Below are 15,569 nucleotides of genomic sequence, written 5' to 3' on the forward strand. Positions count from 1 at the left end.
TATAACAGTGGTTTTAAAACTTTACACAAGAATCCTGTGACAAGCTAGTTACCACGGTGGGTTCCTGGGCAGCACCTCACAAGATTTCTGGGTCTGCAGATCTGGGATAAACATCTCTGAGACAGGTGGCTCAGGCTTCCACAAGTGCTGCAGGGAGTTGGATTCATTCCAACCAGTTAACACTCAGAGAGTATTAATCCAGTTCTGAGAAACTTCAAGAAATCAATCTCACATGATGTAGAAAGATTCAATCTGTAAATCATCACAGCTCTTCTTTCCAAAGTCTTTTATAGTTGAGTTTGAAGCACAGTACCAGCAAATATCTCATTTGTATGATCCATCAAAGGTCAATTTTTTTCATTAAGATAGCAAAGAGGTTTTTTTTGTTGTTTTTTGTTGGGTTTTTGTTTTTGTTTTTTTTTTTTTTGAGACAGAGTCTCACTCTGTCACCAGACTGGAGTGCAGTGGCATAATCTCGACTCACTGCAACCTCCGCCTCCCAGGTTCAAGAGATTCTCCTGCCTCAGCCTCCCGAATAGCTGGGACTATAGGCACGCGCCACCACACCCAGCTGATTTTTGTATTTTTAGTAGAGATGGGGTTTCACCATGTTGGCCAGGATGGTCTCGATCTCTTGACCTCGTGATCCACCTGCCTTGGCCCCTCAAAGTGCTGGGATTACAGGCGTGAGCCACTGCGCCTAGCTGCAAAGAGATTTTTAAAAGCCTGATTTGGGGCATGTGTGACACTAGGGGTTGAATCTCATATTCTGCTATTGACGGGGATGAACTTGGGCAGTTTACTTCACTCTCAAGCCTCAGCTCAGCCATGGATAAAATGGAGTTAAGAAAAGAAATGACCGCACGATGTGGTTGTGAGGAGTCAATGAGGCAATGTACAGAAAGCACTTACCACCATGCGTGGCACACAGGAGGGCAGAACAAATGTGTGTTATCTTTGTCACTGCTTTTCTACAAGAATCAGAACAGGATGCTAACAACATATGAAACTGGTAATTCTGCACTTGTTTTCAGGGATATTTTAAACAGTCACCTCCTCATCCCCCAAACATAACAAGAAAACCCCACAGAATTATAGTTTTTATTATTTTATGTTAGTGAATAAAACTTGTATCTCTATTATAACACTAGGATAGAGTTTGTTTTTTGTTTTTTGTTTTTTTTTTTGAGACGGAGTCTCTCTCTGTCGCCCAGGCTGGAGTGCAGTGGCGTGATCTCAGCTCACTGCAAGCTTCGCCTCCCGGGTTCACGCCATTCTCCTGCCTCAGCCTCCTGAGTAGCTGGGACTACAGGCAGCCGCCACCACGCCCGGCTAATTTTTTGTATTTTTTAGTAGAGACGGGGTTTCACCGTGTTCGATCTCCTGACCTCGTGATTCACCTGCCTCGGCCTCCCAAAGTGCTGGGATTACAGGCGTGAGACATCGCGCCCAGCCCTGGATAGAGTTTTAAATTGGGGGATTTTAAATCCTTTCAGCTCTCTCTGTTTTGATAAAATATTTCACCTTATCACTATCTTATGTTATTCTGAAGGTATAACTCATGAAATATGATCTGTCCCCTCCTCCAATGCTATCCACTTGTTTCCAAGCAATGAAAAATCATAGTATCTATATTCTTCTTATAAAATAAAAAAAGGCAGAATTCTGTGATGGAAAAAGTGATAATGACATGTATACGAATTCTGTGGATTTTTACTTCTCCCTTAATTAATGCATCAATGCTGCATACTTTTATAAAACACTAAGTCCCTGTGAAATGTATTTCCCTCTAAAAACTCAATGCATTGATATACCTACCCTATTGAAATGGATAATTTCATTAATAGTAAGTTAGAGAATGCTGATTAAATGAAGAAAACACATGAATATATTTAAAATGATAAAGATATCTTCACTTTTTATGGTATAATTATGTGAACAATTCTACACAGAATTACATACATTATGATCACATTAAATAATTTATCATTATGATTCATCATTTTTATGCTAAACAGAGAAGGAAAAGGGAAGCAAGACAATAAGGAGGGTATGGGGGAAAATGAGAAGGAAGAGGAGAATCCATCTACTAGCCAATGTTCATTGACCAACTACTATATACTCATGATTTCAGGAGCCAAGGAGAAAAGTTTTACCTTGGAAAAGCTTATGGTCTAATTATAATAATTCTTTTACTGCTAGAGAAAAAAATATTAATGACACTTGTTAAGGACACACAGATTTTATGAGGGGGGACACCACAAGGAGGTTTGTAGTTGGGAAGAGTGACTGAGCTCAACTCCAACTACAAGAACGAGTGGAGACTGATGGCCAAGAAGCAGGCTGTGGGTGAGCGGATGGAAAATTACTAAGTGGGAACATCAAGGCTGGGGGTTGTTGCTAGGCTGACTCAAAAATATTCTTGTTGAAGGCAGGCCGGGGTGATAAGATACCAAGGCTAGGGGATGAGGCATTTGATGAGGTACCAAGGGGGATCAGACACCAAGTGTAGGGGACTTTCACTAAACTGACGCAGCAGGATTCTTGCTGAAATTAGACTAAATGGGCCAAGGATGGACCAGAGTGAGGTTAGGGAAAGAGTCACTGTCAATACAAAAAATAAAGAAAAGAAAGAAAGAAAAAGACAGGAGAGGCAGAGACAGACAGACAGACAGACAGACACACACACACACACACACACACACACATATGCAGAAAGAGAAGAAAGATAACAAGGACGTGTAAGTAAATGGTCTAGCCTCTAAGTTTACAGGAGTTAAGACAAAGTGAGTAAAAGTGTGTGGAAAAGAATTCTTATATGAGATTGCCCTAGAGTGCATCTTAAGGGAAGAACCTGTCTCTCTCTCTCTCTCTCTCTCTATATATATATATATATATATATATTTACTTAGTGTGTGTGTTTATTGTATATTTATTTTATATATGTGTGTGTTTATTATATACACATAATAAACACACACCTTGGTAAACCACTTGGAGGATGGGGCCCCAAGATCATGAGGAAATGAGCTGACTCAGAAGCAGTTGAACAGCAATGCTTGCGGGATTAAGAGACATTTGTCAGAGGGGCAGCTACGAAGCGGGCAGTGGAGGGAAAAAAGGATGGATCCCCTGATATACTGAAGAAATCTTGCAAAGGACAGTGGAGGGTAGAGAGTAGGGTGTTAAGTCAACTTTTAATAACCACACATGGCTTTGACATGTCCACTGCTGCTTGTCTGCAAGCAGAAATGGCTGTGATTCGATGATAGTCTTACTTCTGGATGGCAAGGATGATTCTTTGGCCAGACAATACTGTTATCATTAACAACAACAACGAAGTCCCCACACATTAAGTACTGGGTTGGCTGAAAACAGACCTATACCAAATCAACACCTCACCATTAAGGAGCTAAGCCTAGCGCACGGCGTTTTCTCTTTAGCCAGAGCCAAGTTTTTATGAGAAAGTATGAAGAGAACAGAGAGTTGCCGGAATGCAATGTCACTGCATTGCAGGGCTGTATTTGTTGGCAAGCATCTGAGACCAGCCTCTGCAAACTGCTGTAGGCAGGGCCTGGCCTAAAGCGGATGGGCCCCCCTGGGGCTCGGTTGCCCTGGCCACACCATGATCCTTCTCTATGACTTACCCGCTGAAGAAAACACAGCTTTTCCTAGCAGCTAAAAAACAGTTTCTCTAGACTTTTATCTTCCATGATAAATGCAGATATTTAAGGATCATTTTGTAAATTATCCTTCTATAATGGTTTCAGTTCTCAATAATCAACTACTTGATACTCACGAGAAAAGCAGAATTCTTCTTAAGCCTCCTGATTCAAAATGCTTCTCCTAAAAATGTCTTCCTCTGCTAATAAAGTGTTTCACATCATTACAACACAGAGAAAACATGTAGATCCCAGGCAGTCCAGGCTATGGTGAATATCTCCAGCTTTTCAGAAAGACAAAGTTGATTCCACATCACGGTGACTCCTAATGACCAGTTGTCTCAAGGGAGGTCTGAGTCACAGTCCCAGCAGTGTCTCCAAAGGCAGTACGGTACTCACAGATAATTACATTTTCATATGTTGGTAAAAACACAATCCACCCAGTGATCTTATGTCTACTTGAACGTTACAGCAGTTCTAGAGTATCACTGTAGAATTATTGTGAACTGTGGTATTTTGCAGTAACCATTAAAGTACAGCAGTGTTTGAATCATCTTGTGGGTCTATTCGTCTGCTTGGGCTGTGATAACAAAGTACCACAGACAGGATGGCTTAAACAACAGAAATGTATTGTCTCACAGTTCTGAAGGCTGGAAGCCTGAGATCAAGGTTACAGCAGGCTGGTTCCTTCCAAGGCTGTGGGGGAGAGTCTGTTGCTTGCCTCTCCCCTTGCTGGCCGTCTTTGGCTTCCTTGGCTTGTAGACGCATCACCTGGATCTCAGCCTTCATCTTTGCATGGTATTCCCTTTGGATGTGTGTCCGTGTCCAAACTTCCCCTTTTTATAAACAAGGACACCACTTATATTGGACTAAATGCCTACCCTACTCCAAAACGACCTCATCTTACCTAATCTGTTAATTTACCAGCCACTCATTTCCCAAAAAAAGTCACATACTTAGGTACTGGAGGTTAAGACTTCAAAATATAAATTTGAAAGGAAACAGAATTTAGCCAATATCAGTGGCATTTCAGTGAAAGTAGGCCACCTGAAATGAAGACCCTTCTTGAAAAGATTACAAAGTTTAGGAATATAAGATGACCTCCAACTGGCTTTAAAGTCTCTCTATAGCTGGCCTGCCAAGCTGCACACTTTCCAGAGACTGTGGTTTTGTTCTCAATCAAAAGTGTTTCCTTCAAAGCATTTTTCCCCATAGGAAAAAATAAAATCTTTAGGGAAGACACATCTGTCAACTTTTCCCAGTAGGTTTCATTCAAAGCCCCTCTCTGGTTGGCACTTTTGCTGACTGATTTCTCTTTCAACCCTCATGTCTTTTCCCGCATTGTTGGATAATATAGCAACTTGAACACTCTTTGAATAACAATCTGGAGGACAAGAGCCTTTCCTGCTTTCATTCATTTATTCATTCCACAGATGATTTTCAGAACCGCTCTTCATGGTGTGACCTCTGTAAGCCCTTCAGGATAAAACATGAATAAGGCACTGTCCCTGCCATGCAAAGGCTTGCACTCACCAGTGAAACCGAATGAAGACGCTCTTCTAGAATAAAGGCATCCAACTTGCTTTTGTTTAGAAAACTCTCACCCTTCCACAAAGCAATATGAGATTTTACATAGTAAAGAAAAAAAAATTTTTGGTCGATCACAGTGGCTCATGCCTGTAATCCCAGCACTTTGGGAGGCTGAGGCAGGTGGATCACCTGAGGTCAGGAGTTCGAGACCAGCCTGGCCAACATGAGGAAACCCCAGCTCTACTAAAAATACAAAAAAAAAAAAATTAGCCAGGCGTGGTGGCAGGCCCCTGTAATTCCAGCTACTTGGGAGGCTGAGGCAAGAGAATCGCTTGAACCCGGGAGGTGGAGGTTGCAGTGAGCTGAGGTTGCGCCACTGGACTCCAGCCTGGGTGACAGTGAGACTCCATCTCAAAAAAAAAAAAAAAACTAAGAGAGAAATCAAGGTAGTTGCTGACATTCAACTCTAATCAGATACTCAAGACTGGGTCTGTCTTTCTAAACATTGTTATGTGGCCCCCTCTGTACATCCCTAGACTCCTCAAGGAGAAGACGCTTGATCATGGCTCTTCGGGATAGTTTGTTACTGAGTCAGGTCGCTTCTCCATAATTTGCACTTTAGGTGTTTTGGATAGTGCCTTCTATGTATGAAATATGTTCTGCCTTTCTGTCCCAAGTCAAATCATTACAGATATCAAAATCAGCCAACAACCAAGGCTAATGTAGCTCTTTCCCCAGTTCTTAAGAAAATTCCAAAGAAACACAGTTCGTACCCAAACTAATGGGCAATGTATCAGTTAGTAAAACCCAAGCCAAATTCAATAACTGAGAAGCTTTTCTGGTCTTTAAGGCACAACGGGTTCAATCCCAAGTATCTACTATTTCCAAAAGCTTCTGTCCCACCATAAAGGGGCTGAGTCTCAGCTATCAATACCACATTTTAAATTTATTATTTTGTGCTTAAATATTGCTTGTCTGTAACAAGAAACTCAAAACTAAGCCATGGGAGATAATGCGTTTAAGAGACTCCTTGACTTTTGCATCAGTTTTCTCTGCCCCCATAAGCTTGTTGAGATATAAAACAAGACAATGGCAAACACAAAAATGTCTCTCACTATGTCCCAGCACTATTCCAAGTGCTATAGCAATATTAAGACATTAGATCATCAGAACAAACCCCACCTCATGGCCAGCACTTTACCATGAGTAGCCATTGTTAGTACCCAAGAACTAGTTCTTTAGACATACCAGCTTTAACTGGGGTATTGATAGGGCTAATCGTCACCAATTTGAAGCTGTCCAGTTAAAACCTAGAACACTGAGCTGTTTTTGAGATATGTATATGGGTGGAAAACATGATTTACTCTCCGCAGAGACACCAATAATCAATCGGAACCATAGTTGGTAACGCAGAGCATCATGGGAGAACATGGAAAAGAGACACAGGCTGTCTTTGAAAACTAAGTGGGAGAGTAGTGTACAGGCACATTTTCTTTTTCTTTGTGACATGGTCTCACTGTCACCCAGGCTGGAGTGCAGTGGTACGATCTTGGCTCACTGCAGCCTCTTCCTCCCAGGCTCAAGTGATTCTCCTGCCTCAGCCTCCCGAGTAGTTGGGATTATAGGTGTGCACCACCATGCCTGGCTAAGTTTTGTATTTTTTGTAAAGATGAGGTTTCACCATGTTGCATGTTGGACAGGCTGGTACTGAACTCCTGAGCTCAAGTGATTTGCCCGACTCAGCCTCCCAAACTACTGAGATGACAGGTGTGAGCCATCGCACCTGGCCAATGGTAAGTTTTCAATGAGGAGACACGTGCTATTCAAACTTAGTCCCATATTTAGTTGTGCCAAGAGAAGTAAACATAAAGCCTTCACAAGAAAAGCACCAAGGCACATGGTTTATCCTGGCTCTGGTTGGCTCCAGTTTCACCCACCCTCCATCCCTGCAACAAACATTTATTGACAGCCAACTGAGAGTGGGCAGTATCCTCGGTTCCAAAACTACAAAGACTGGATGCAATTGCACATAGGCAATGGGTACTGAAACCATCAGTTACACAAAGTTATAAAGTAGGTATGGGAACTCATAAACGGGATATTTAGGAGAAGGAGGTGGTGGGAAGGTTTCAAGACAGAGAATTGAATGTTCACAAGTGTGACATATTCAGAAATTAATTTTTAAAGTAAATTTCCTCAAATCTAATCTAAATTTTAATTCTGAATTCTTCAAGCTGACCCTTGCCACCATTGATAATAGTGTGATAACCATAAATCTCATATTTCTGATCATTCCCAATTTTGAGTATTCTCTGTCAAGTCACATGTCCCAATTTTAGGGCTAGAAAACATGGTCATCATGGTGATTAGAAATGCAATTTACAGAAGATTTCCCTTTCTGTCTGCTTCTAAGACTATGCAAGAGTCTCCTTTCCCCTCCCACACCCAGCTTCTGCTCTCACTACCAACAGCGCAGAATGCATGGCACGGCACAGCATGGCACTGGCTGTCAATTTCACTAAAGGTGGAAATTCCTCAAGAATGTCTAATTAGAATGTTTCAAAAAATAAATTCAGTTTCTTAGAGAGTAAGAGGACTACCTTCTACAAGATTACATAGCAGTTATTTTAATTCTAAATGTAATTGAAATTCCACTCAGAATTGTCTTCTTGAATGACAAGTCATTCTATTTCAACAATGACATTGATTGATTTTAATTATGACATGGTTTCCTGTCAGCCTGGTGCTTGAACCCAATTTTAAGGAAAACTCATTCATCTTGTGCTTGTGCCAGAGCAAGTGATTGCTTTACGAGAATTGGATGAGCGTGTTTCCTACGCTTTGAGAAATACATATGACCTTTTGAAAAGTATATCAAGTTCTGCACTGTACTAGCGGTCTCACCATGGGCGAGGTAATTTCTTGAAACTTCTGTTTATTTACTCTTACAGTGAGATAGGTTCAATTTTTTTTTTAACAGAGCTATTGTAAGGGTTAAATGAAATAGCTGCTTAGCCATGTATCTGAATCAAAGTTTTTTGCTCTTTATGGACACCATAATGCCTCAATCTTAAGGTTGACAGGCACTAAAGTGCTTAACTTCAGAAGTGGAGAACTCCATATTTCCTGAGCACAGGAACAAGTGCACTAAATCCTTCATCAAAAAGTACCACTGGGTCGGTCCTCCTGCCCCAAAGTGATGAAAGATGCATTTAGCAGGACTCTACATCTTTGGTTAAATCCTCCTACAGGCTCCTGATTTGAGAACTCACCAAGTGATGCCTCATTAAAACCACTTTATTTTAGCTGGAAGTGCAGGGGAGGGGGAAATGAGGAATGAGGAAGCAAAGAACACAGAATGATGTGAAGAGGGATGCTGCCTCAGCGGGGACCGGCATCCAGCCCCACAGGTGCTATTCTGTGGAGTCAGCTCCAGCATCTACTCCTTTCCATGCTATGTAAGTGGAGAATTACGCATCTCTTCAGAGTTGGAATATCTTCTCCTCTCTCCCCCTTCAAACTCAGTGTCATCTTTGTAAATAGCATGCTCACACCATTACTCCTGTTCAGAGACTGTCGTTGGCTGCCTGCCTCCTAGGTTTTAGAGAAATCATTTTTTTTTTTTTTTGAGATGGGGTCTTGCTCTATCACCCAGGCTGGAGTAAAATGACATGATCTTGGCCCACTGCAACCCCCACCTCCCGGTTCAAGTGATTCTCCTGTGAGTAGCTGGGATTACAGGCACCCACCACCATGTCCAGCTAATTTTTGTATTTTTTGTAGAGATGAGGTTTCACCAGGTTGGCCAGGCTAGTCTTGAACTTCTGACCTCAGGTGATCCACCCGCCTCGGCCTCCCAAAGTGCTGAGATTACAGGCATGAGCCACCACGCCCGACCGAGAAATCATTCTTAATATTTTGTAGTTCAGATATTCTTTTGATAATCTAGGGGAACCTAGGATCCTCTCACCCAGAAAAATGTAGACACATACACACACACACACATGCACACACACGCACACCCTTTTATTCTAGTTCCATGCTCTAAAACTTGTCCACAAACTCTAGATTGAACAACTTGCTCAAGATCAGAACTCAAACTTCTAGTCCTGCATGTCAGAGCCCTCTGTAATCTCACCTTTCATTACCCGAGACTTGACCATTTCTGAGATCTCAGTGGAAAGCATCCACTCTGATAATTATCTCTGATCATTCCAGGCAACTTATCCTAGTATCTACACTCTGGTTATGTTCCACCTCCCTGAGAACCCCAGTGCACCAACCCTATGAGTCTCCCACCTGTCAGCACCGCTCCCCACAGCTGCTTTCCTCCCCAGCAGCCTGGAGACCAGAACCCACCAGTGCAAATGTCCCTTCATATTCTGCCTTCATCCCCTGCTCCTCTATTCTCACATTGTACACGTGTCTGGCAATACACCAGTCTGTTTACATTCAACCCTCTAACTACATTATGTCTACTTCAAAGCACGAAAGCAACAAAGAAAAAGGATGCAAATATGATGGGTCTCACTTTAAATATATCACTACACAGTTCAATCAATATTTAAAACTGCCTGGTGATTCTAACAGATTTCCCAATAAATATTCTTGTTCACTCTCCTAAAGGAATACTCATGAATACTTTAGTATTCATGATACAAGGAATACTCAATGCCTTTTTATCTTTTGTTCAGCCCTTTAACCTCTGCGCTCTGGCCATATGTTGATAGTCTTGCTATATACTTTAAGAAAATAGAAGTATTCTGATAAAAATTACTTTATTTTCCACCCTGAATGCACCATTTTACCTAAATTTCTCTCCTCTCTCATTTTATTGAACTGTCCATCCTTCTCTCATCAGACAAACTGACCCATTGTCAACAGTGTATTTTACCTCTTCCATTCCTCAACAAATTCTTCCATCAATTGTTCCTAATGTCCCGCTGGATTATCAGTTTCCTTCTCTTCACTGGACTATCCATCAGCATTCAAATATGCTGTAATACTTCCACCGTAACCAAAAAACTGTGTGTTCTTTGGCCCACGTCCGTCTCTGACTGCTGCTCTATTTCTCCCTTCTCCTTCCCAGGAACAGTTCTCCAAAGAGGTATCTGCACTTCCTGTCTCAACTTTCTTTTTTTTTTTGAGACAGAGTTTCACTCTTGTTGCCCAGGCTGGAGTGCCATGGCGCGATCTCGGCTCACCACAACCTCTGCCTCCCAGGTTCAAGCGATTCTCCTGCCTCAGCCTCCCTAGTGCTGGGATTACAGGCATGCGCCACCACACCTGGCTAATTTTGTATTTTTAGTAGAGACGGGGTTTCTCCATGTTGGTCAGGCTGGTCTCGAACTCCCGACCTCACGTGATCTGCCCGCCTCGGCCTCCCAAAGTGCTGGGATTACAGGCATGAGCTACCACGCCCGGCCTGTCTCAACTTTCTTAACGCCCATCCACTGTCTCCAGAATCAACTCCAGAAAGCCCTTCATCCCCATGTCCCCAGTGAAACCATTCTCATCATAGCCACCAACGCTCTCCACCTTGTCAAATCCAGATGTCTTTCCAGAGTTCTCTTCTTACTTGACCTCTTGGTAGCATTTGACCCAGATGAGCCACACCCTCTTGAAGCGTTTCTTTGCTTTTCTTCTAAGACTCCACACAGCCTCTGGGCTGACCTCCTACATCACTGGCCATTTCTGTTCTCTCTATCTCTTCAGAGAATGTAGGCATGCTTCAGAACTGGTCCGTGGCCTTCCCACCTCACCCTCCTCTCTCCTTTGGTGATCTCAGAAGGTTCCGTGGTTTAAGTACTGTCTAAACACTGATAGCTCCCAAACATATACCTCCAGGACCACCCGTTCGCTTGATCTCTGAACTAGTATGGCCAACAGCCAGTTACCACTTGCAGGAGCCCAAATGGCACACGGCCTAGACAGAATCACTGATTTATTAAACTCCTTCCTCATAAACGTGCTCTTCCCTTTTTACCCTTATTCCCCATAGATGAGGAACCCTTCTACAGGTTCTTCAACCATCACACATTGCAATCCTATTGCAGCTCACCACCTCCCCAACCACGACCTCTGACTGGCTCCTGTCCAAGCCCCCCTCATCTCTCACTGGACTTGCATTCCCCTCCTCATCAGCTTTCCTGCTTTGTCATTCTCTGGTTTAATACCCTCTAATAGCTTCTCAGCATATAAAGAATAAAATCCAAACTGATTGCCAGGGCCTTCTCTGCCCTTCAGACTCTGACCCCGCCTACTTCTTTGACATAATCTTACTCTTCCCCACCCAAGCTGGCCACACCAACTTGTTCCAGCCTAGGTACTTTTATCTTTGCTGTTGCCTCTACAGAACAGTCTCCCCCAGGTTTTCTCATGGCTGCAAAAGGTGTGCAAAACATCATTCAGGAGTCTGTTCCTGTTTTTCTTTGAGGAGTCCTATATTGCCCTATCTAAAAAATATTGCACTCTTTGTTCTCTAACCCTGTGGTTTTCAGTCAGGAGAGACTTTTGCCTCCCTGGGGGCATTTAGCTATGGCTAGAGACATTTTTGGTGGTCGTTACTGGGAGTTGCTACTGGCATCTAGTGAGTGGAGGCTAGGGATGCTACAATGCACTGGACAGCCGCCCACAAAAAAGAATTATCAGGGTCCCACAAATGTCAGTAGGATTAAGGTTGAAAAACCGTGCCATTCATCTACTTCATTATTATCACAGCACTTATCTGCATAATAATAATAATAATTAGCATGTATTTCAGACTTATCATGTGCCAGACACCATTCTAAAGTTTTACATTTATTTCCTCTTTAATCCTCATGTTCCAACCATATAAAATGGGTCCTATTATTACACAGATGAGACATTAAGGCAGGAAAAGGTTAACTATCTTGCTCCAGATCAAGTTGGAGAGCTGGAATTTGAATGTGGATCGTCTGGCTCTAAAGCCTTTACCTTTAACCGTTGCATTAGAGGGCCATGAGGTTACATTTTTTTCCTATAATTATTATCTGTCTTTTCCCACTAATATATTATCTCCATGAGAACATGGAAATGAGAACATGGAAATAATACACTTGTTTATCTCTGGATCCTCTCTGTCTAGACATATAGGAGGCCCTCAAAAATCTTGAACGAATGAAGAGTTCTGCATACCTTTCCAGCATTGCTTCTTATAATCTTCTCACACAAAGCTCGCTTCCTGGGAAATGACCTGCTTTCTATCCTGGAGACATTCCAGTTTCTTACTTTCCCTCTGATTCAGCCCACGCTCTCAGGTCTGGTTTTTCCTCCTCACTCCTGTACTCAACACGAGTATGATTGCGCCCATTTCTCCAGCCCCACCTCCAATCTTGCATAACACATTTCAGACCCATAGATCCACAGAGTCATTTTGGTGGAAAGAATGTTAGAGATTACAACTTTCAAATTATTTATTTTACATGTAAGAAAAATAAGACTTGGATGGCTGGGCACAGTGGCTCACACCTGTAATCCCAGTACTTTGGGAGGCCAAGGTGGGCAGATTATCTGAGGTGAGGAGCTTGAGACCAGCCTGGCCAACGTGGTGAAACCCCATCTCTACTAAAAATACAAAAATTTGCCAGGTGTGGTTGTGCGTGCCTGTAATTCCAGCTACTCGGGAGTCTGAGGCAGGAGAATCTCTTGAACCCAGGAGGCAGACGTTTCAGTGAGCCAAATCATGCCACTGCACTCCAGCCGGGGTGACAGAGTGAGACTCCATTTAAAAACAAACAAACAAACAAAAAAAAAAACCTAAGACTTGGAGAAACTAAGCAAGATACTGATGAAAATTCCAGTTTTTCTTCCTTCTGTTTGGAATGTTCATGTAACTCTGAAATGCTGCTGGGAAGAAAGAATTTGTAGAAGCTCTTAGGGCAACAGGCCCCCCATGGCCCACTTAGGAAAGCACTTTTTGCAGTCCTCAAATTGAACAGGACCTTCATTTAGATGACTACATTTCCCTAGGTTTATATTTTCTTTTTTTTTTTTTTGAGTTGGAGCCTCGCTTTGTCACCCAGGCTGGAGTACAGTGGTGTGATCTCGGCTCACTACAACCTCTGCCTCCCAGGTTCAAGTGATTCTCCTGCCTCAGCCTCCTGAGTAGCTGGGATTACAGGTGCCCATCACCATGCCCAGCTGACTTTTGTATTTTTAGTAGAGACGGGGTTTCACCATGTTGGTCAGGCTGGTCTTGAACTCCTGACCTCGTGATCCACCCACCTTGGCCTTCCAAAGTGCTGGGATTACAGGCATGAGCCACTGCACCTGGCCCCATATTTTCTTTACTCTTGTCCCTCAGTACAATGTGTCCCCATGCTCTTATTAGAACAATTTCCACCTTTGCCCCTTATTTTATCCCCACCCCAAAATCAGAACTGTGGTTCTTGCCTTTAAGGAGTTTACAGTGTAGATAGGGAAAGAGATCATGTATTTCTTATCTTAGATCTTCTATTACTTTGCAGACTGGTTCATAATCTGATAGAATTACTGGAAAAACAAGTGACAGCTTTTTCTCCAACTTGTTCTACTTGTTTCTGAGAGTGTGACTGAAAAAAATGTGGTTTACACCCAGATGATGAACTGACAGTTGTATATTTAATAATTAGGATATGAGAAAATAAATTCCACAGATAATCTGTTTGATATCATCTATATTTTCTTTAATGTAGATGGTTTAATGCAACAATAATTTTTAGAAGGCTTATGAGATTTTTCCTGATGAAACAGATTTGGATTAATGTTGCTTCTAGGAGAAATAATTTCCTCATAGATCACGTTCAAACACATTCAGAAAAGAGATATTCAGGAAAGATCCCTTGGGTGGCTTAAGGCCATTTCAACCTATGAACCTAGTAGTTATGGACAAATAGGATATTCCACATAGTAACAAATTACCACCCCTCAGATTACCTAATGATTGCAAAAGGGAAACCCTTTCTTTTTGGAAAGATCTGGCAGTCACCACCTTAACCAAAAAATCAACTGCAGCATCACTGAATTCTGACGTCAAGAAATTGTGTGCCTCCAGATGTGATGCCATAGAAACATCATCTATGATGTATTCTTGACAAAAACATACAAATGGTACCTACTCAAGCTGCAAGAAATAATTTCTAGTTAATAAGAACCAAAGGGAACATCATTACAGTAAAGCAATCACACAAAGCCTCATTGTGGGATGTTTTACAAGACAATTGGCCTGTTCTCACAAAATCAATGTCATAGGGAAAAATAGCAGGGGGAATATATTAGATTAATAGAGATGAAATTCCTGAGCCTCCAATATAACCTGGTTGAAGAACAAAAGAATAAAATAATTTAAAAGGAACAACTGAAAAAGACTAAAAGTGAAATGGACATTAGATTATATTAGAAAACTATTAATTTTCTTAGTTGTATTATAAAATTGAGGCCATGTAATATAATGCCCTTACTTTAGGGGTCTCCTGTTTCCAGGAGTGAAGTGCATCACGATGCCTACAATTTATTTTCAAATGCTTCTTCAAAACACATGCCCGTGAGGACCTAGCAGTATGGCAACATGTTAATAATTAAATCCAGCTAGTGGGTATTTGATGTACTATTTTTTCAATCATTCTGTTTGTTTAAATGTTGAAGGTAAAAATGTTGAAACGAAGCTAATGGTAGTGCTTCAGAAAATTACTCAGCAAAGCTATGTCCTACTTACATTTGTCATTCTGCACTCCTTATTAGGAAACTATTTTATTAAATCTCCTATGATATAACTGATCGTACATGCTCCACAAGGAAGGGCCTCATATGGAGAGCCAAATGCTTTCATAGCCAACTACTTTTTCTTAAATCTTCTGCAAATTCTAAGTAAGTGACTGGCAAGAAATGTTTTTCGGGCCCCAAATAGAGATGAGAAGCACCCACTTAAAGCCACTGTGTGGCCACTAGCCTGGGCCTAGTTTCCAAATTGACACTTTCATTGACATCAATGTAATGTCAGCCACATCACTTAAATACTTACATAGATTGAGTCTCAATGTCAGTTCATTTCCAGAGATCAGAATTGTGTAACATGTCAGTTCTAACAAATGAGACCAGATATGAATTTACACAATATAGTCAATCTAGAGACTATAAAGACACAACACATCTAAAATTTGGATCTGAAATGCACAGTGCAGAAATCACACAGCCCTTTTGATGCACTGACACTTTTCAAACTACAGAGAAGCTGAAATGTGGCACCAAGTCATTATGAATATTTAACAGGAAAATGCTGGCACAACTACAAGAGTTCAGAAACACACATATATCCGTGAAGCTTCATTGCAGATACTCATGAGACAAGCACATCAAGTGACTTTACATCCTGGAAAA

The 15,569-nt window shown here is 41.8% G+C and overlaps 1 protein-coding gene across 2 annotated transcripts in view; it reads right to left on the reverse strand.

Annotated features, from left to right (window-relative positions):
• Window positions 1–15,569, reverse strand: part of SORBS2 (sorbin and SH3 domain containing 2) — a 370,833-nt gene that overhangs the window by 343,331 nt on the left and 11,933 nt on the right. The window lies entirely within an intron of this gene.

This window comes from Pongo abelii, chromosome 3 (genome assembly GCF_028885655.2).
Source record: "Pongo abelii isolate AG06213 chromosome 3, NHGRI_mPonAbe1-v2.0_pri, whole genome shotgun sequence".
Classification (NCBI taxonomy): Eukaryota; Metazoa; Chordata; class Mammalia; order Primates; family Hominidae; genus Pongo; species Pongo abelii.